We start from the raw sequence: 18,351 nt of genomic DNA on the forward strand, positions 1-18,351 counted from the left end.
GAAGTCCTTATATTTCACCCATTTTCTTGGGAGGTTCTCGTGTTGCACCCATCTTTTTGCAGATGATTCTTTCGACGTTACGCGCGACTTGATTTATGGTCCGCAGGTTTATTCGCAAATGTGAGTCACGGCGCCGTGGCATTTTACTTGATATTAGAACGAGTACGGGAGGTGCAGTGCGCACGCACAAGGAAACAAATGACGGGAGGATGATGAAAAGAGAAGGAGTGTATGTATTTGAAGCGCAAAATTAAACAAGTGGCATCATACCAGTACTAATGCACTGGATCCCATCAGAACTCTGCAGTTAAGTGTGCTTTAGCGAAAGTAGTACAATGATGGGTTACCTCATGGGAAGTTCTCGTGTTGCACCCATTTTCCTTTTTTCAGATGTGCCGTTCGACGTTACGCGCGACTTTAATTATGGTCCGCAGATTTTTTCGCAAATGTGAGTCACGGCGTTGTGGCATTTTACTTGATATTTGAATGAGAACGAGAGGTGCAGTGCGCACGCACAAGGAAACAAATGACGGGAGGGGGAAGAAAGGAGAAGGAGTTTATCTATTTGCAGCGCGAAATTAAACAGGTGCGATCATACCAGCACTAATGCACCGAATCCCATCAGAACTCCGCAGTTAAGTGTGCTTGGGCGAGAGTAGTACTCGGGTGGGTGACCTCATGGGAAGTCCTCCTATCGCAACAATTTTTTTTCAGATGGGTCGTTCGACGTTACGCGTGACTGGAACTATGGTCCGCTGGCTTATACGAAAATGTGAGTCAAGAATCAGGGGCATTTTAATCGATATTAGAACGAGAAGGAGATGTGCAGTGTGAACGCACAAGGAAATAAATGATGGAAGGGGGGGAGGGAAGAAGGAGTGTATGTATTTTCAACACGAAATTAAACAGGTGCGGTCACACCAGCACAAATGCACCGGATCCCATCAGAACTCCGCAGTTAAGTGTGCTTTGGCGAAAGTAGTACAATGATGGGGTACCTCCTGGGAGGTTCTCGTGTTGCACCCATTTTTTTTTTCAGATGTGCCGTTCGACATTACGCGCGACTTTAATTATGGTCCGCAGATTTATTCGCAAACATGAGTCACGGCGCCGTGGCATTTTACCTGATATTTGAACGAGAACGAGAGGTGCAGTGCGCACGCACAAGGAAACAAATGACGGGAGGGGGAAGAAAGGAGAAGGAGTTTATGTATTTGCAGCGCTGAATTAAACGGGTGCGATCATACCAGCATTAATGCACCGGATCCCATCAGAACTCCGCAGTTAAGTGTGCTTGGGCGAGAGTAGTACTCGGATGGGTGACCTCTTGGGAAGTCCTCGTGTCGCACCAATTTTTTTCAGACGGGTCGTTCGACGTTACGCGCGACTGGAATTGGGGTCCGCTGGTTTATACGCAAATGTGAGTCAAGAAGCAGGGGCATTTTAATCGATAATAGAACGAGAAAGAGAGGTGCAGTGTGAACGCATAAGGAAACAATTGATGGCAGGGGGAGGGAAGGAGAAGGAGTGTATGTATTTTCAGCACGAAATGAAACAGGTGCGATCATACCAGCACTAATGTAACGGATTCTATCAGAACTCCGTAGGTAAGGGTGCTTGGGCGAGAGTAGTACTAGCATGGGTTACCTCCTGCGAAGTCCTTATATTTCACCCATTTTCTTGTGAAGTTCTCGTGTTGCACCCATTTTTTTGCAGATGATCCTTTCGACATTACGCGCGACTTGAATTATGGTCCTCATGTCTATTCGCAAATGTGAGTCACGACACCGTAGTATTTTACTAGATATTAGAACGAGCACGGGAGGTGCAGTGCGCACGCACAAGGAAACAAATGACGGGAGGGGGAAGAAAGGAGAAGGAGTATATGTATTTGAAGCGCAAAATTAAACGGGTGCGATCATACCAGCATTAATGCACCGGATCCCATCAGAACTCCGCAGTTAAGTGTGCTTTGGCGAGAGTAGTACTCGGATTGGTGACCTCTTGGGAAGTCTTCGTGTCGCACCAATTTTTTTTCAGACGGGTCGTTCAACGTTACGCGCGACTGGAACTAGGGTCCAATGGTTTATACGCAAATGTGAGTCAAGAAGCAGGGGCATTTAAATCGATATTGGAACGAGAATGAGAGGTGCAGTGTGAACGCACAAGGAAACAAATGACGGGAGGGGGAAGAAAGGAGAATGAGTGTATGTATTTTCAGCACGAAATGAAACAGGTGCGATCATACCAGCACTAATGCAACGGATTCTATCAGAACTCCGTAGGTAAGGGTGCTTGGGCGAGAGTAGTACTAGCATGGTTCATTTGCAAAGGTGAGTCACGGTGCCGGGGCATATTACTTTATATTAGAATGAAAAAGAGAGATGCAGAGTGCACGCACAAGGAAACAAATGAAGGGAGGGGGGATGGAGGGAGAAAAAGTGTATGTATTTGCAGCGCAGAATGAAACATGAGCTATCAAACCAGCACCAATGCAACGGGTTCTATCAGAACTCCGCAAGTTAAGAGTTCTTGGGCGAGAGTAGCACTAGGATGGGTGACCTCCTGCGAAGTCCTTATATTTCACCCATTTTCTTAGGAAGTCCTCGTGTTGCACCCATTTTTTTGCAGATGATTCTTTCGACGATACGCGTGACTTGAATTATGGTCCTCAGGTTTATTCGCAAATGTGAGTCACGACACCGTAGTATTTTACTTGATATTAGAACGAGCACGGGAGGTGCAGTGCGCACGCACAAGGGAACAAATGACGGGATGGGGAAGAAAGGAGAAGGAGTTTATGTATTTGCAGCGCGAAATTAAACGGGTGCGATCATACCAGTACTAATGCACTAGATCCCATCAGAACTCAACAGTTAAGTGTGCTTGGGCGAGAATAGTATTCGGATGGGTGACCTCCTGGGAAGTCCTCGTGTCGCACCAATTTTTTTTCAGACGGGTCATTCGACGTTACGCGCGACTGGAACTAGGGTCTGCTGGTTTATACGCAAATGTGAGTCAAGAATCAGGGGCATTTTAATCGATATTAGAACGAGAAGGAGAGGTGCAGTATGAACGCACAAGGAAACAAATGATGGGAGGGGGGGAGGGAAGAAGGAGTGTATGTATTTTCAGCACGAAATTAAACAGGTGCGGTCACACCAGCACAAATGCACCGGATCCCATCAGAACTCCGCAGTTAAGTGTGTTTTGGCGAAAGTAGTACAATGATGGGTTACCTCCTGGGAAGTTCTCGTGTTGCACCCTTTTTTTTTTTTCAGATGTGCCGCTCAACGTTACGCGTGACTTTAATTATGGTCCGCAGATTTATTCGCAAATGTGAGCCACGGCGCCGTGGCATTTTACTTGATATTTGAACGAGAACGAGAGGTGCAGTGCGCACGCACAAGGAAACATATGACGGGAGGGGGAAGAAAGGAGAAGGAGTGTATGTATTTGCAGCGCGAAATGAAACAAGTACGATCATACCAGCATTAATGCAACGGATTCTATCAGAACTCCGTAGGTAAGGGTGCTTGGGCGAGAGTAGTACTAGCATGGGTTACCTCCTGCGAAGTCCTGATATTTCACCCATTTTCTTGTGAAGTCCTCGTGTTGCACCCATTTTTTTGCAGATGATTCTTTCGACGTTACGCGCGATTTAAATTATGATCCTCAAGTTTATTCGCAAATGTGAGTCACGGCGCTGTAGCGTTTTACTTGATATTAGAACGAGAATGGGAGGTGAAGTGCGCACGCACAAGGAAACAGATGACGGGAGGGGGAAGAAAGGGGAATGAGTTTATGTATTTGCAGCGCAAAATTAAAGAGGTGCGATCAAACCAGCACTAATGCACCGGATCCAATCAGAACTCCGCAGTGAAGTGTGCTTGGGCGAGATTAGTACTCGGATGGGTGACCTCCTGGGAAGTCTTCGTGTCGCACCAATTTTTTTTCAGACGGGTCGTTCGACATTACGCGCGTCTGGAACTAGGGTCCGCTGGTTTATACGCAAATGTGAGTCAAGAAGCAGGGGCATTTTAATCGATATTAGAACGAGAATAAGAGGTGAAGTGTGAATGCACAAGGAAACAAATGATGGGAGGGGGGAAGGGAAGAAGGAGTGTATGTATTTTCAGCACGAAATTAAACAGGTGCGGTCACACCAGCACAAATGCACCGGATCCCATTAGAACTCCGCAGTTAAGTGTGCTTTGGCGAAAGTAGTACAATGATGGGTTACCTCCTGGGAAGTTCTCGTGTTGCACCCATTTTCTTTTTTTCAGATGTGCCATTCGACGTTACGCGCGACTTTAATTATGGTCCGCAGATTTATTCGCAAATGTGAGTCACGGCGCCGTGGAATTTTACTTGATATTTGAGCGAGAACGAAAGGTGCAGTGCGCACGCACAAGGAAACAAATGACGGGAGGGGGAAGAAAGGAGAAGGAATTTATGTATTTGCAGCGCGAAATTAAAGAGGTGCAATCATACCAGCAGTAATGCACCGGATCCCATCAGAACTCCGCAGTTAAGTGTGCTTGGGCGAGAGTAGTACTCGGATGGGTTACCTCTTGGGAAGTCCTCGTGTCGCACTAATTTTTTTTTCAGACGGGTCGTTCGACGTTACGCGCAACTGGAACAAGGGTCCACTGGTTTATACGCAAATGTGAGTCAAGAAGCAGGGGCATTTTAATCGATATTAGAACGAGAAAGAGAGATGCAGACTGCACGCACAAGGAAACAAATGACGGGAGGGGGGATGAAGGGAGAAAAAGTATATGTATTTGCAGCGCAGAATGAAACATGAGCAATCATACCAGCACCAATGCAACGGATTCTATCAGAACTCTGCAAGTTAAAGGTGCTTGGGCGAGAGTAGCACTAGGTTGGGTGACTTCCTGCGAAGTCCTTATATTTCACCCATTTTCTTAGGAAGTCCTCGTGTTGCACCCATTTTTTTGCAGATGATTCTTTCAACGATACGCGCGACTTGGAATATGGTCCTCAGGTTTATTCGCAAATGTGAGTCATGGCACCGTAGCATTTTATTTGATATTAGAACGAGCACAGGAGGTGCAGTGCGCACGCACAAGGAAACAAATGACGGGAGGGGGAAGAATGGAGAAGGAGTTTATGTATTTGCAGCGTGGAATTAGACGGGTGCGATCATACCAGCATTAATGCACCGGATCCCATCAGAACTACGCAGTTAAGTGTGCTTGGGCGAGAGTAGTACTCGGATGGGTGATCTCCTGGGAAGTCCTCGTGTCGCACCAATTTTTTTTCAGACAGGTTGTTCGACGTTACACGCGACTGGAACTAGGGTCCGCTGGTTTATACGCAAATGTGAGTCAAGAAGCAGGGGCATTTTAATCGATATTAGAACGAGAAGGAGAGGTGCAGTGTGAACGCATAAGGAAACAATTGATGGGAGGGGGAGGGAAGGAGAAGGCGTGTATGTATTTTCAGCACAAAATGAAACAGGTGCGATCATACCAGCACTAATGCACCGGATCCCATCAGAACTCCGCAGTTATGTGTGCTTGGGCGAGAGTAGTACTCGGATGGGTGACCTCCTGGGAAGTCCTCGTGTCACACCAATTTTTTTTCAGACGGGTCATTTGACGTTACGCAGGACTGGAACTAGGGTCCGCTGGTTTATACGCAAATGTGAGTCAAGAAGCAGGGGCATTTTAATCGATATTAGAACGAGAAAGAGAGGTGCAGTGTGAACGCACAAGGAAACATTTGATGGGAGGGGGAGGGAAGGAGAAGGAGTGTATGTATTTGCAGAGCGAAATTAAAGAGGTGCGATCAAAGCAGCACTAAAGCCCCGGATCCCATCAGAACTCCGCAGGTAAGTGTGCTTGGGCGAGAGTAGTACTCGGATGGGTGACCACCGGGGAAGCCCTCGTGTTGCACCTATTTTTTTTCGGATGGGTTGTTCGATGTTACGCGCGAACTGAATTATAAACCGCTGGTTTATTTGCAAAGGTGAGTCACGGTGCCGGGGAATATTACTGGATATTAGAACGATAAAGAGAGATGCAGAGTGCACGCACAAGGAAACAAATGATGGGAGGGGGAAGAAAGGAGAAGGAGTTTATGTATTTGCAGCGCGAAATTAAACAGGTGCGATCATACCAGCACTAATGCACCGGATCCCATCAGAACTCCGCAGTTAAGTGTGCTTGGGCGAGAGTAGTACTTGAATGGGTGACCTCCTTGGAAGTCCTACTGTCGCATTAATTTTTTTTTCAGACGGGTCGTTCGACGTTACGCGCGACTGGAACTAGGGTCCACTGGTTTATACGCAAATATGAGTCAAGAAGCAGGGGCATTTTAATCGATATTAGAACGAGAAGGAGAGATGCAGAGTGCACGCACAAGGAAACAAATGACGGGAGGGGGGATGGAGGGAGAAAAAGTGTATGTATTTGCAGCGCAGAATGAAACATGAGCAATCATACCAGCACCAATGCAACGGATTCTATCAGAACTCCGCAAGTTAAGGGTGCTTGGGCGAGAGTAGCACTAGGATGGGTGACCTCCTGCGAAGTCCTTATATTTCACCCATTTTCTTAAGAAGTCCTCGTGTTGCACCCATTTTTTTGCAGATGATTCTTTCTACGATACGCGCGACTTGAATTATGGTCCTCAGGTTTATTCGCAAATGTGAGTCACGGCACCGTAGCATTTTACTTGATATTAGAACGAGCACGGGAGGTGCAGTGCGCACGCACAGGGAAACAAATGACGGGAGGGGGAAGAAAGGAGAAGGAGTATATGTATTTGCAGCGCAAAATTAAACGGGTGCGATCATACCAGCATTAATGCAGGTGCATTAGTGCTGGTATGATCCCACTCGTTTAATTCCGCGCTTCAAATACATAAATTCCTTCTCCTTTCTTCCCCCTCCCGTCATTTGTTTCCTTGTGCGTGCGCACTGCACCTCCCGTGCTCGTTCTAATATCAAGTAAAATGCTACGGTGCCGTGACTCACATTTGCGAATAAACCTGACGACCATAATTCAAGTCGCGCATATCGTCGAAAGAATCATCTGCAAAAAAATGGGTGCAACACGAGGACTTCCTAAGAAAATTGGTGAAATATAAGGACTTTGCAGGAGGTCACCCATCCTAGTTCTACTCTCGTCCAAGCACCCTTAACTTGCGGAGTTCTGATAGAATCCGTCGCATTGGTGCTGGTATGATTGCTCATGTTTCATTCTGCGCTGCAAATACATACACTTTTTCTCCCTCCATCCCCCCTCCCGTCATTTGTTTCCTTTTGCGTGCACTCTGCATCTCTCCTTCTCGATCTAATATCGATTAAAATGCCCATTCTTCTTGACTCACATTTGCGTATGAACCAGGGGGCCCTAGTTCCAGTTACGCGTAACGTCGAACGACCCGTCTAAAAAAAAAATTAGTACGACACGAGGACTTCCCAGGAGGTCACCCATCCGAGTACTACTCTCGCCCAAGCACACTTCACTGCGGAGTTCTGATGGGATACGGTGCATTAATGCTAGTATGATCGCACCTGTTAAATTTTTCGCTGCAAATACATAATTTCCTTCCCCTTTCTTCCCCCTCCCGTCATTTGTTTCCTTGTGCGTGCGCACTGCACCTCTCGTTCTCGTTCAAATATCAAGTAAAATGTCACGGTGCCGTGACTCACATTTGCGAATAAATCTGCGGACCATAATTAAAGTCGCGCGTAACATCGAACGGCACATCTGAAAAAAAGAAAATGGGTGCAACACGAGAACTTCCCACGAGGTAACCCATCATTGTAATACTTTCCCCAAAGCACACTTAACTGCAGAGTTCTGATGGGATCCGGTGCATTTGTGCTGGTATGATCGCACCTGTTTAATTTCGCGCTGCAAATACATAAACTCCTTCTCCTTTCTTCCCCCTCCCGTCATTTGTTTCCTTGTGCATGCGCACTACACCTCTCGTTCTCGTTCAAATATCAGGTAAAATGCCACGGCGCCGTGACTCACATTTGCAAATATATCTGTGGACCATAATTAAAATCGCGCGTAACGTCGAACGGCACATCTGAAAAAAAAAATGGGTTCAACACGTGAACCTCCCAGGAGGTAACCCATCATTGTACTACTTTCGCCAAAGCACACTTAACTGCGGAGTTCTGATGGGATCCGGTGCATTTGTGCTGGTGTGACCGCACCTGTTTAATTTCGTGCTGAAAATACATACGAGTTCTTCCCTCCCCCCCTCCCATCATTTGTTTCCTTGTGCGTTCACACTGCACCTCTCCTTCTCGTTCTAATATCGATTAAAATGCCCCTTATTCTTGACTCACATTTGCGTATAAACCAGCGGACCATAGTTCCAGTCGCGCGTAACGTCGAACGAACCATCTAAAAAAAAATTGTTGCGATACGAGGACCTCCTAAGAGGTCACCCATCCGAGTACTACTCTCGCCAAAGCACAATTAACTGCAGAGTACTGATAGGATCCAGTGCATTAGTGCTGGTATGATGCCGCTTGTTTAATTTTGCACTATAAATACATACACTTATTCTCTTTTCTTCCTCATCCGTCATTTGTTTCCTTGTGCGTGCGCACTGCACCTTCTGTACTCGTTCTAATATCAAGTAAATGCCACAGCGCCGTGATTCACATTTGGAAATAAACCTGCGGACCATAAATCAAGTCGCACGTAACGTCGAAAGAATCATCGGCAAAAACATGGGTGCAACACGAGGACCTCCCAAGAAAATGGGTGAAATATAAGGACTTCGCAGGAGGTAAGCCATGCTAGTACTACTCTCGCCAAAGCACCCTTACCTACAGAGTTCTGATAGAATCCGTTGCATTAGTGATGGTATGATCGCACTTGTTTCATTTCGTGCTGAAAATACATACACTCCTTCTCCTTCCCTCCCCCTCCCATCAATTGTTTCCTTGTGCGTTCACACTGCACCTATCCTTCTGGTTCTAATATCGATTAAAATGCCCCTGCTTCTTGACTCACATTTGCGTATAAACCAGCGGACCCTAGTTTCAGTCGCGCGTAACGTCGAACGACCCGTCTGAAAAAAAATTGGTGCGACACGAGGACTTCCCAGGAGGTCACCCATCCGAGTACTACTCTCGCCCAAGCACAATTAACTGCAGAGTTCTGATGGGATCCGGGGCTTTAGTGCTGGTAAGACCGCACCTGTTTAGTTTTGCGCTGCAAATACATACACTCCTTCTCTTTTCTTCCTCCTCCCGTCATTTGTTTCCTTGTTCGTGCGCGCTAAACCTCCCGTTCTCATTCTAATATCAAGTAAAATGCTACAGCACCGTGACTCACATTTGTGAATAAACCTGAGGACCATAATTCAAGTCGCGCGTAACGTCGAAAGAATCATCTGCAAAAAAATGGGTGCAACACGAGAACTTCACAAGAAAATGGGTGAAATATAAGGACTTCGCAGGAGGTAACCCATGTTAGTACTACTCTCGCCCAAGCACCCTTACCTACGGAGTTCTGATAGAATCCATTGCATTAGTGTGGTATGATCGCACCTGTTTCATTTCGCGCTAAAAATACATACACTCCTTCTCCTTCCCTCCCCCTCCCATCAATTATTTCCTTGTGCGTTCACACTGCACCTCTCCTTCTCGTTCTAATATCGTTTAAAATGCCCCTGCTTCTTGACTCACATTTGCGTATAAACCAGCGGACCCTAGTTCCAGTCGCGCGTAACGTCGAACGACCCGTCTGAAAAAAAATTGGTGTGACACGAGAACTTCCCAAGAGGTCACCCATCCGAGTACTACTCTCGCCCAAGCACTCTTAACTGCAGAGTTCTGATGGGATCCGGTGCTTTAGTGCTGGTATGATCGCACCCGTTTAATTCTGCACTGCAAATACATAAACTCCTTCTCCTTTCTTCCCCCTCCCGTCATTTGTTTCCTTGTGCGTGCGCACTGCACCTCCCGTGCTCGTTCTAATATCAATAAAATGCTAAGGTGCCGTGACTCACATTTGTGAATGAACCTGAGGACCATCATTCAAGTCGCACTTATCGTCGAAAGAATCATCTGCAAAAAAATGGGTGCAACACGAGGACTTCCAAAGAAAATGGGTGAAATATAAGGACTTCGCAGGAGGTCACCCATCCTAGTGCTACTCTCGCCCAAGCACCCATAACTTGCGGATTTCTGATAGAATCTGTTGCATTCGTGCTGGTACGATTGCTCATGTTTTATTCTGCGCTGCAAATACATACACTTTTTCTCCCTCCATCCCCCCTCCCGTCATTTATTTCTTTGTGCCTGCACTCTGCATCTCTCCTTTTCGTTCTAATATCGATTAAAATGCCCCTGCTTCTTGACTCACATTTGCTTATAAACCAGTGGACCCTAGTTCTTGTCGCGCGTAACGTCGAATGACCCGTCTGAAAAAAAAATTAATACGACAAGAGGACTTCCTAGGAGGTCACCCATCCGAGTACTACTCTCGCCCAAGCAAACTTAACTGCGGAGTTCTGATGGGATCCGGTGCATTAGTGCTGGTATGATAGCAACTGTTTAATTTTGCGCTGCAAATACATAAAATCCTTCACCTTTATTCCCCCTCCCGTCATTTGTTTCCTTGTGCGTGCGCACTGCACCTCTCGTTGTCGTTCAAATATCAAGTAAAATGCCATGGCGTCGTGACTCACATTTGCGAATAAATCTGCGGACCATAATTAAAGTCGCGCGTAACGTCGAACTGCACATCTGAAAAAAAGAAAATGGGTGTAAAACGAGAACTTCCCAAGAGGTAACGCATTATTGTACTACTTTTGCCAAAGCACACTTAACTGTAGAGTTCTGATGGGATCCGGTGCATTTGTGCTGGTGTGACCGCACCTGTTTAATTTCGTGCTGAAAATACATACACTCCTTCTTCCCTCCCCCCTCCAATCATTTGTTTCCTTGTGCGTTCACACTGCACCTCTCCTTCTCGTTCTAATATCGATTAAAATGCCCCTGATTCTTGACTCACATTTGCGTATAAACCAGCGGACCATAGTTCCAGTCGTGCGTAACGTCGAACGACCCATCTGAAAAAAAATTGTTGCGATACGAGGACTTCCCAAGAGGTCACCCATCCGAGTACTACTCTAACCCAAGCACGCTTAACTGCAGAGTTCTGATGGGATCCAGTGCATTAGTACTGGTATAATGCCACTTGTTTAACTTTGCGCTTCAAATACATACACTCTTTCTCTTTTCTTCCTCCTCCCGTCATTTGTTTCCTTGTGCGTGCGCACTGCACCTCCCGTACTCGTTCTAATATCAAGTAAAATGCCACGGCTCCGTGACTCACATTTGCGAATAAACCTGCGGACCATAAATCAAGTCGCGCGTAACGTCGAAAGAATCATCTGCAAAAAGATGGGTGCAACACGACGACCTCCCAAGAAAATGGGTGAAATATAAGGACTTCGCAGGAGGTCACCCATCCGAGTACTTTTCTCGCCCAAGAACCCTTAACTGCGGAGTTCTGATAGAATCCGTTGCATTAGTGCTAGTATGATCCCTCATGTTTCATTCTGCACTGCAAATACATACTCTTTCTCCTCCCATCCCCCCTCCCGTCATTTGTTTCCTTGTGCGTGCACTCTGCATCTCTCTTTCTCGTTCTAATATCAAGTAATATGCCCCGGCACCGTGACTCACCTTTGCAAATGAACCAGCGGTTTATAATTTCATTCGCGCGTAACGTCGAACAACCCATCCGAAAAAAAATAGGTGCAACATGAGGGCTTCCCAGGTGGTCACCCATCAGAGTACTATTCTCGCCAAGCACACTTAACTGCGGAGTTCTGATGGGATCCGGGGCTTCAGTGCTGCTATGATCGCACCTCTTTAATTTCGCGCTGCAAATACATACACTCCTCCTTTCTTCCCCCTCCCGTCATTTGTTTCCCTGTGCGTTCACACTTCACCTCTCATTCTCGTTCTAATATCGATTAAAATGCCCCTGCTTCTTGACTCACATTTGCGTATAAACCAGCGGACCCTAGTTCCAGACGCGCGTAACGTCGAACGACCAGTCTAAAAAAAAATTTGTGCGACACGAGGACTTCCCAGGAGGTCACCCATCCGAGTACTAATCTCGCCCAAGCACAATTCACTGCGGAGTTCTGATGGGATCCGGTGCATTAGTGCTGGTATGATCGCACCTGTTTAATTTCGCGCTGCAAATACATAAACTCATTACCATTTCTTCCCCCTCCCGTTCTCGTTCTAATATCAAGTAAAATGCTACAGCGCCGTGACTCACATTTGCGAATAAACCTGAGGACCATAATTCAAGTCGCGCGTAACGTCGAAAGAATCATCTGCAAAAAAATGGGTGCAACACGAGGACTTCACAAGAAAATGGGTGAAATATAAGGACTTCCCAAGAGGTCACCCTTCCGAGTAATACTCTCGCCCAAACACACCTAACTGCGGAGTTCTGATGGGATCCGGGGCTTTAGTGCTGGTACGATCGCACCTGTTTAATTTCGCGCTGCAAATACATACACACCTTCTCCCCTCTTCCCCCTCCGTCATTTGTTTCCTTGTGCGTTCACACTTCACCTCTCCTTCTCGTTCTAATATCGATTAAAATGCCCCTGCTTCTTGACTCACATTTGCGTATAAACCAGCGGACCCTAGTTCCAGTCGCGCGTAACGTCGAACGACCCGTCTGAAAAAAAATTGGTGCGACACGAGGACTTCCCAGGAGGTCACCCATCCGAGTACTAATCTCACCCAAGCACACTTCACTGCGTAGTTCTGATGGGATCCGGTACATTAGTGCTGGTATGATCGCACCTGTTTAATTTTGCGCTGCAAATATATAAACTCATTCCCCTTTCTTCCCCCTCCCGTCATTTGTTTCCTTGTGCGTGCGCACTGCACTTCCCGTTCTCGTTCTAATATCAAGTAAAATGCTACAGTACCGTGACTCATATTTGCGAATAAACCTGAGGACCATAATTCAAGTCGCGCGTAATGTCGAAAGAATCATCTGCAAAAAAATGGGTGCAAAACGAGGACTTCACAAGAAAATGGGTGAAATATAAGGACTTCGCAGGAGGTAACCCATGCTAGTACTACTCTCGCCCAAGCACCCTTACCTACGGAGTTCTAATAGAATCCGTTGCATTAGTGCTGGTATGATCGCACCTGTTTCATTTCGCGTTGCAAATACATAAACTCCTTCTCCTTTCTTCCCCCTCCCGTCATTTGTTTCCTTGTGCGTGCGCACTGCACCTCTCGTTCTCGTTCAAATATCGATTAAAATGCCCTTGCTTCTTGACTCACAATTGCGTAGAAACCAGCGGACCCCAGTTCCAGTCGAGCGTAACGTCGAATTACCCGTGTAAAAAAAAATTGGTGCGACACGAGGACTTCCCAGGAGGTCACCCATCCGAGAACTACTCTCGTCCAAGCACAGTTAACTGCGGAGTTCTGATGGGATCCGGTGCATTAGTGATGGTATGATCGCACCCGTTTAATTCCGCACTGCACCTACCGAGCTCGTTCTAATATCAAGTAAAATGCTACGGTGCTGTGACTCACATTTGCGAATAAATCTGAGGACCATAATTAAAGTCCCGTGTATCGTCGAAAGAATCATCTGCAAAAAAATTGGTGAAATATAAGGACTTCGCAGGAGGTCACCCATCCTAATGCTACTCTCGCCCAAGCACCCTTAACTTGCGGAGTTCTGATAGAATCCGTTGTATTGGTGCTGGTATGATTGCTCATGTTTCATTCGGCGCTGCAAATACAAACACTTTTTCTCCCTCCATCCCCCCTCCCGTCATTTGTTTCCTTGTGCGTGCACTCTGCATCTCTCCTTCTCGTTCTAATATCGATTAAAATGCCCCTGCTTCTTGACTCACATTTGCGTAAAAACACGTGGACCCTAGTTCCAGTCGCGCGTAACGTCGAACGACCCGTTTGAAAAAAAAATTAGTGCGACACGAGGACTTCCCAGGAGGTCACTTATCCGAGTACTACTCTCACCCAAGCACACTTAACTGCGGAGTTCTGATGGGATACGGTGCATTAGTGCTAGTATGATCGCACCTGTTTAATGTTGCGCTGCAAATACATAAATTCCTTCTCCTTTCTTCCCCCTCCCATCATTTGTTTTCTTGTGCGTGTGCACTGCACCTCCCGTGCTCGTTCTAATATCAAGTAAAATGCTACGGTGCCGTGACTCACATTGGCGAATAAACCTGACGACCATAATTCAAGTCGCGCGTAACGTCGAAAGAATCATCTGCAAAAAAATGGGTGCAACACGAGGACTTCCTAAGAAAATAGGTGAAATATAAGGACTTCGCATGAGGTCACCCATCCTAGTGCTACTCTCGCCCAAGCACCCTTAACTTGCGGAGTTCTGATAGAATCCGTTTCATTGGTGCTGGTATGATCGCTCATGTTTCATTCTGCGCTGCAAATACATACACTCTTTCTCCTCCCATCCCCCCTCCCGTCATTTGTTTCCTTGTGCGTGCACTCTGCATTTCTCTTTCTCGTTCTAATATCAAGTAATATACCCCGGCACCGTGACTCATCTTTGCAAATGAACCAGCGGTTTATAATTCTATTCGCGCGTAACATCTAACAACCCATCCGAAAAAAAATAGGTGCAACACGAGGGCTTCCCAAGTGGTCACCCATCCGAGTACTATGCTCGCCCAAGCACACTTAACTGCAGAGTTCTGATGGGATCCGGAGCTTTAGTGCTGGTATGATCGCACCTGTTTACTTTCGCACTGCAAATACATACACTCCTTCTCCTTTCTTCCCCCTCCTGTCATTTGTTTCCTTGTGCGTTCACACTTCACCTCTCATTCTCGTTCTAATATCGATTAAAATGCCCCTGCATCTTGACTCACATTTGCGTATAAACCAGCGGACCCTAGTTCCAGACGCGCATAAAGTCGAACGACCCGTCTGAAAAAAAATTGGTGCGACACGAGGACTTCCCAGGAGGTCACCCATCCGAGTACTAATCTCGCCCAAGCACACTTCACTGCGGAGTTCTGATGGGATCCAGTGCATTAGTGCTAGTATGATCTCACCTGTTTAATTTCGCGCTGCAAATACATAAACTCATTCCCCTTTCTTCCCCCTCCCGTCATTTGTTTCCTTGTGCGTGCGCATTGTACCTCCCGTTCTCGTTCTAATATCAAGTAAAATGCTACAGCGCCGTGACTCACATTTGCGAATAAACCTGAGGACCATAATTCAAGTCGCGCGTTACGTCGAAAGAATCATCTGCAAAAAAATGGGTGCAACACGAGGACTTCACAAGAAAATGGGTGAAATATAAGGACTTCCCAGGAGGTAACCCATGCTAGTACTACTCTCGCCCAAGCACCCTTACCTATGGAGTTCTGATAGAATCCGTTGCATTAGTGCTAGTATGATCGCACCTGTTTCATTTCGCGCTGCAAATACATAAACTCTTTCTCCTTTCTTCCCCCTCCCGTGTTTTTTTCCTTGTGCGTGCGCACTGCACCTCTCGTGCTCGTTCAAATATCAAGTAAAATGCCACGGCGCCGTGACTCATATTTGCGAATAAATCTGCGGACCATAATTAAAGTCGCGCGTAACGTCGAACGGCACATCTGAAAAAAAGAAAATGGGTGCAACACGAGAACTTCCCAGGAGGTAACCCATCATTGTACTACTTTCGCCAAAGCACACTTAACTGCGGAGTTCTAATGGGATCCGGTGCATTTGTGCTGGTGTGACCGCACCTGTTTAATTTCGTGCTGAAAATACATACACTCCTTCTTCCCTCCCCCCCTCCCATCATTTGTTTCCTTGTGCGTTCACACTGCACCTCTCCTTCTCCTTCTAATATCGATTAAAATACCCCTGATTCTTGACTCACATTTGCGTATAAACCAGGGGACCATAGTTCCAGTCGCGCGTAACGTCGAACGACCCGTCTGAAAAAAATTTGTTGAACACAAGGACTTCCCAAGAGGTCACCCATCCGAGAACTACTCTCACCCAAGCACACTTAACTGCCGAGTTCTGATGGGATCCAGTGCATTAGTGCTGGTATGATCGCACCCGTTTAATTTCGAACTGCAAATACATAAACTCCTTCTCCTTTCTTCCCCCTCCCGTCATTTGTTTCCTTGTGCGTGTGCACTGCACCTCCCGTGCTCGTTCTAATATCAAGTAAAATACTACGGTGCCGTGACTCACATTTGCGAATAGACCTGAGGACCATAATTCAAGTCGCGCGTAACGTCGAAAGAATCATTTGCAAAAAAATAGGTTCAACACGAGAACTTTACAAGAAAATGGGTGAAATATAAGGACTTCGCAGGAGGTAAGCCATGCTAGTACTACTCTCGCCCAAGCACCCTTACCTACGGAGTTCTGATAGAATCCGCTGCATTAGTGCTGGTATGATCGCACCTGTTTAATTCTGCACTGCAAATACATACACTCTTTCTCCTCCCATCCCCCCTCCCGTCATTTGTTTCCTTGTGCGTGCACTCTGCATCTCTCTTTCTCGTTCTAATATCAAGTAATATGCCCCGGCACCGTGACTCACCTTTGCAAATAAACCAGCGGTTTATAATTCCATTCGCGTGTAACGTCGAACAACCCATCCGAATACTAATCTCGCCCAAGCAAACTTCACTGCAGAGTTCTGATGGGATCCGGTGCATTAGTGCTGGTATGATCGCACCTGTTTAATTTTGCGCTGCAAATACATAAACTCATTCCCCTTTCTTCCCCCTCCCGTCATTTGTTTCCTTGTGCGTGCGCACTGCACCTCCCGTTCTCGTTCATATATCAAGAAAATGCTACAGCACCGTGACTCACATTTGCGAATAAACCTGAGGACCATAATTCAAGTCGCGCGTAACGTTGAAAGAATCATCTGCAAAAAAATGGGTGCAACACGAGGACTTCACAAGAAAATGGGTGAAATATAAGGACTTCGCAGGAGGTAACCCATGCTAGTACTACTCTCGCCCAAGCACCCTTACCTACGGAGTTCTGATAGAATCTGATGCATTAGTGCTAGTATGACCACACCTGTTTAATTTCATGCTGAAAATACATACACTCCTTCTTCCCTCCCCCCCTCCCATCATTTGTTTCCTTGTGCGTTCACACTGCACCTCTCCTTCTCGTTCTAATATCGATTAAAATACCCCTGATTCTTGACCCTCATTTGCGTATAAACCAGCGGACCATAGTTCCAGTCGCGCGTATTGTCGAACGACCCGTCTGAAAAAAAATTGGTGCAACACAAGGACTTCCCAGGAGGTCACCCATCCGAGTACTACTCTCGCCCAAGCACACTTAACTGCGGAGTACTGATGGGATCCAGGGCAATAGTGCTGGTATGATCGCGCCCGTTTAATTTCGTGCTGCAAATAGATAAACTCCTTCTCCTTTCTTCCACCTCCCGTCATTTGTTTCCTTGTGCGTGCGCATTGCACGTCCCGTGCTCATCCTAATATCAGGTAAAATACTACGGTGCCGTGACTCACATTTACGAATAAACCTGAGGACCATAATTCAAGTCGCGCATAATGTCGAAAGAATCATCTGCAAAAAAATGGGTGCAACACGAGGACTTCACAAGAAAATGAGTGAAATATAAGGACTTCGCAGGAGGTAACCCATGCTAGTACTACTCTCGCCGAAGCACCCTTACCTACGGAGTTCTGATAGAATCTGCTGCATTAGTGCTGGTATGATCGCACTTGTTTCATTTCGTGCTGAAAATACATACACTCCTTCTTTCCTCCCCCTCCCATCAATTGTTTCCTTGTGCGTTCACACTGCACCTCTCCTTCTCGTTCTAATATCAATTAAAATGCCCCTGCTTCTTGACTCACATTTGTGTATAAACCAGCGGAACCCAGTTCCCGTCGCGCGTAACGTCGAACGACCCGTCTAAAAAAAAAATTAGTGCGACACGAGGACTTCCCAAGAGGTCACCCATCCGAGTACTACTCTCGCCCAAGCGCACTTCACTGCGAAGTTCTGATGGGATCCGGTGCATTAGTCCTGGTATGATCGCACCCATTTTATTCTGCGCTGCAAAAACATAAACTCCTTCTCCTTTCTTCCCCCTCCCGTCATTTGTTTCCTTGTGCGTGCGCACTGCACCTCCCGTGCTCGTTCTAATATCAAGTAAAATGCTACGGTGTCGTGACTCATATTTGCGAATAAACCTGAGGACCATAATTCAAGTCGCGAGTATCGTCGAAAGAATCATCTGCAAAAAAATGGGTGCAACACGAGGACTTCCTAAGAAAATGGGTGAAATATAAGGA

The 18,351-nt window shown here is 46.5% G+C and overlaps 3 non-coding genes and 27 pseudogenes across 3 annotated transcripts; 13 read left to right on the plus strand and 17 right to left on the minus strand.

Moving 5' to 3' along the window:
* Nucleotides 1-584: 584 nt before the first annotated feature.
* LOC148245085 (5S ribosomal RNA) lies at nt 585-703 on the plus strand (annotated as a pseudogene).
* A 204-nt stretch (nt 704-907) lies between these two features.
* Nucleotides 908-1,026, plus strand: LOC148245086 (5S ribosomal RNA; annotated as a pseudogene).
* A 207-nt stretch (nt 1,027-1,233) lies between these two features.
* LOC148245087 (5S ribosomal RNA) lies at nt 1,234-1,352 on the plus strand. The gene has a single exon (XR_015815820.1). It is a non-coding gene; the product is annotated as a 5S ribosomal RNA (ribosomal RNA).
* Nucleotides 1,353-1,910: 558 nt separating this feature from the next.
* Nucleotides 1,911-2,029, plus strand: LOC148245088 (5S ribosomal RNA; annotated as a pseudogene).
* A 796-nt stretch (nt 2,030-2,825) lies between these two features.
* Nucleotides 2,826-2,944, plus strand: LOC148245089 (5S ribosomal RNA; annotated as a pseudogene).
* A 204-nt stretch (nt 2,945-3,148) lies between these two features.
* LOC148245090 (5S ribosomal RNA) lies at nt 3,149-3,267 on the plus strand (annotated as a pseudogene).
* A 562-nt stretch (nt 3,268-3,829) lies between these two features.
* Nucleotides 3,830-3,948, plus strand: LOC148245091 (5S ribosomal RNA; annotated as a pseudogene).
* Nucleotides 3,949-4,152: 204 nt separating this feature from the next.
* On the plus strand, nt 4,153-4,271 carry LOC148245092 (5S ribosomal RNA; annotated as a pseudogene).
* A 209-nt stretch (nt 4,272-4,480) lies between these two features.
* On the plus strand, nt 4,481-4,599 carry LOC148245093 (5S ribosomal RNA; annotated as a pseudogene).
* A 562-nt stretch (nt 4,600-5,161) lies between these two features.
* On the plus strand, nt 5,162-5,280 carry LOC148245094 (5S ribosomal RNA; annotated as a pseudogene).
* A 205-nt stretch (nt 5,281-5,485) lies between these two features.
* On the plus strand, nt 5,486-5,604 carry LOC148245095 (5S ribosomal RNA; annotated as a pseudogene).
* Nucleotides 5,605-5,809: 205 nt separating this feature from the next.
* LOC148245096 (5S ribosomal RNA) lies at nt 5,810-5,928 on the plus strand (annotated as a pseudogene).
* Nucleotides 5,929-6,133: 205 nt separating this feature from the next.
* Nucleotides 6,134-6,252, plus strand: LOC148245097 (5S ribosomal RNA; annotated as a pseudogene).
* Nucleotides 6,253-7,432: 1,180 nt separating this feature from the next.
* Nucleotides 7,433-7,551, minus strand: LOC148245098 (5S ribosomal RNA; annotated as a pseudogene).
* A 209-nt stretch (nt 7,552-7,760) lies between these two features.
* Nucleotides 7,761-7,879, minus strand: LOC148245099 (5S ribosomal RNA; annotated as a pseudogene).
* Nucleotides 7,880-8,086: 207 nt separating this feature from the next.
* Nucleotides 8,087-8,205, minus strand: LOC148245100 (5S ribosomal RNA; annotated as a pseudogene).
* Nucleotides 8,206-9,083: 878 nt separating this feature from the next.
* On the minus strand, nt 9,084-9,202 carry LOC148245101 (5S ribosomal RNA; annotated as a pseudogene).
* A 558-nt stretch (nt 9,203-9,760) lies between these two features.
* On the minus strand, nt 9,761-9,879 carry LOC148245102 (5S ribosomal RNA). The gene has a single exon (XR_015814373.1). It is a non-coding gene; the product is annotated as a 5S ribosomal RNA (ribosomal RNA).
* Nucleotides 9,880-10,440: 561 nt separating this feature from the next.
* On the minus strand, nt 10,441-10,559 carry LOC148245103 (5S ribosomal RNA; annotated as a pseudogene).
* Nucleotides 10,560-11,090: 531 nt separating this feature from the next.
* Nucleotides 11,091-11,208, minus strand: LOC148245104 (5S ribosomal RNA; annotated as a pseudogene).
* Nucleotides 11,209-11,767: 559 nt separating this feature from the next.
* On the minus strand, nt 11,768-11,885 carry LOC148245105 (5S ribosomal RNA; annotated as a pseudogene).
* Nucleotides 11,886-12,087: 202 nt separating this feature from the next.
* LOC148245106 (5S ribosomal RNA) lies at nt 12,088-12,206 on the minus strand (annotated as a pseudogene).
* A 521-nt stretch (nt 12,207-12,727) lies between these two features.
* On the minus strand, nt 12,728-12,846 carry LOC148245107 (5S ribosomal RNA; annotated as a pseudogene).
* Nucleotides 12,847-13,405: 559 nt separating this feature from the next.
* Nucleotides 13,406-13,524, minus strand: LOC148245108 (5S ribosomal RNA; annotated as a pseudogene).
* Nucleotides 13,525-13,990: 466 nt separating this feature from the next.
* LOC148245109 (5S ribosomal RNA) lies at nt 13,991-14,109 on the minus strand (annotated as a pseudogene).
* A 561-nt stretch (nt 14,110-14,670) lies between these two features.
* On the minus strand, nt 14,671-14,789 carry LOC148245110 (5S ribosomal RNA). The gene has a single exon (XR_015815054.1). It is a non-coding gene; the product is annotated as a 5S ribosomal RNA (ribosomal RNA).
* Nucleotides 14,790-14,994: 205 nt separating this feature from the next.
* Nucleotides 14,995-15,113, minus strand: LOC148245111 (5S ribosomal RNA; annotated as a pseudogene).
* Nucleotides 15,114-15,675: 562 nt separating this feature from the next.
* Nucleotides 15,676-15,794, minus strand: LOC148245112 (5S ribosomal RNA; annotated as a pseudogene).
* A 1,510-nt stretch (nt 15,795-17,304) lies between these two features.
* LOC148245113 (5S ribosomal RNA) lies at nt 17,305-17,423 on the minus strand (annotated as a pseudogene).
* Nucleotides 17,424-17,980: 557 nt separating this feature from the next.
* LOC148245114 (5S ribosomal RNA) lies at nt 17,981-18,099 on the minus strand (annotated as a pseudogene).
* Nucleotides 18,100-18,351: the final 252 nt, after the last annotated feature.

Source organism: Carica papaya, chromosome 8 (genome assembly GCF_054855325.1).
Source record: "Carica papaya isolate Zhongbai chromosome 8, ASM5485532v1, whole genome shotgun sequence".
Lineage (NCBI taxonomy): Eukaryota > Viridiplantae > Streptophyta > Magnoliopsida > Brassicales > Caricaceae > Carica > Carica papaya.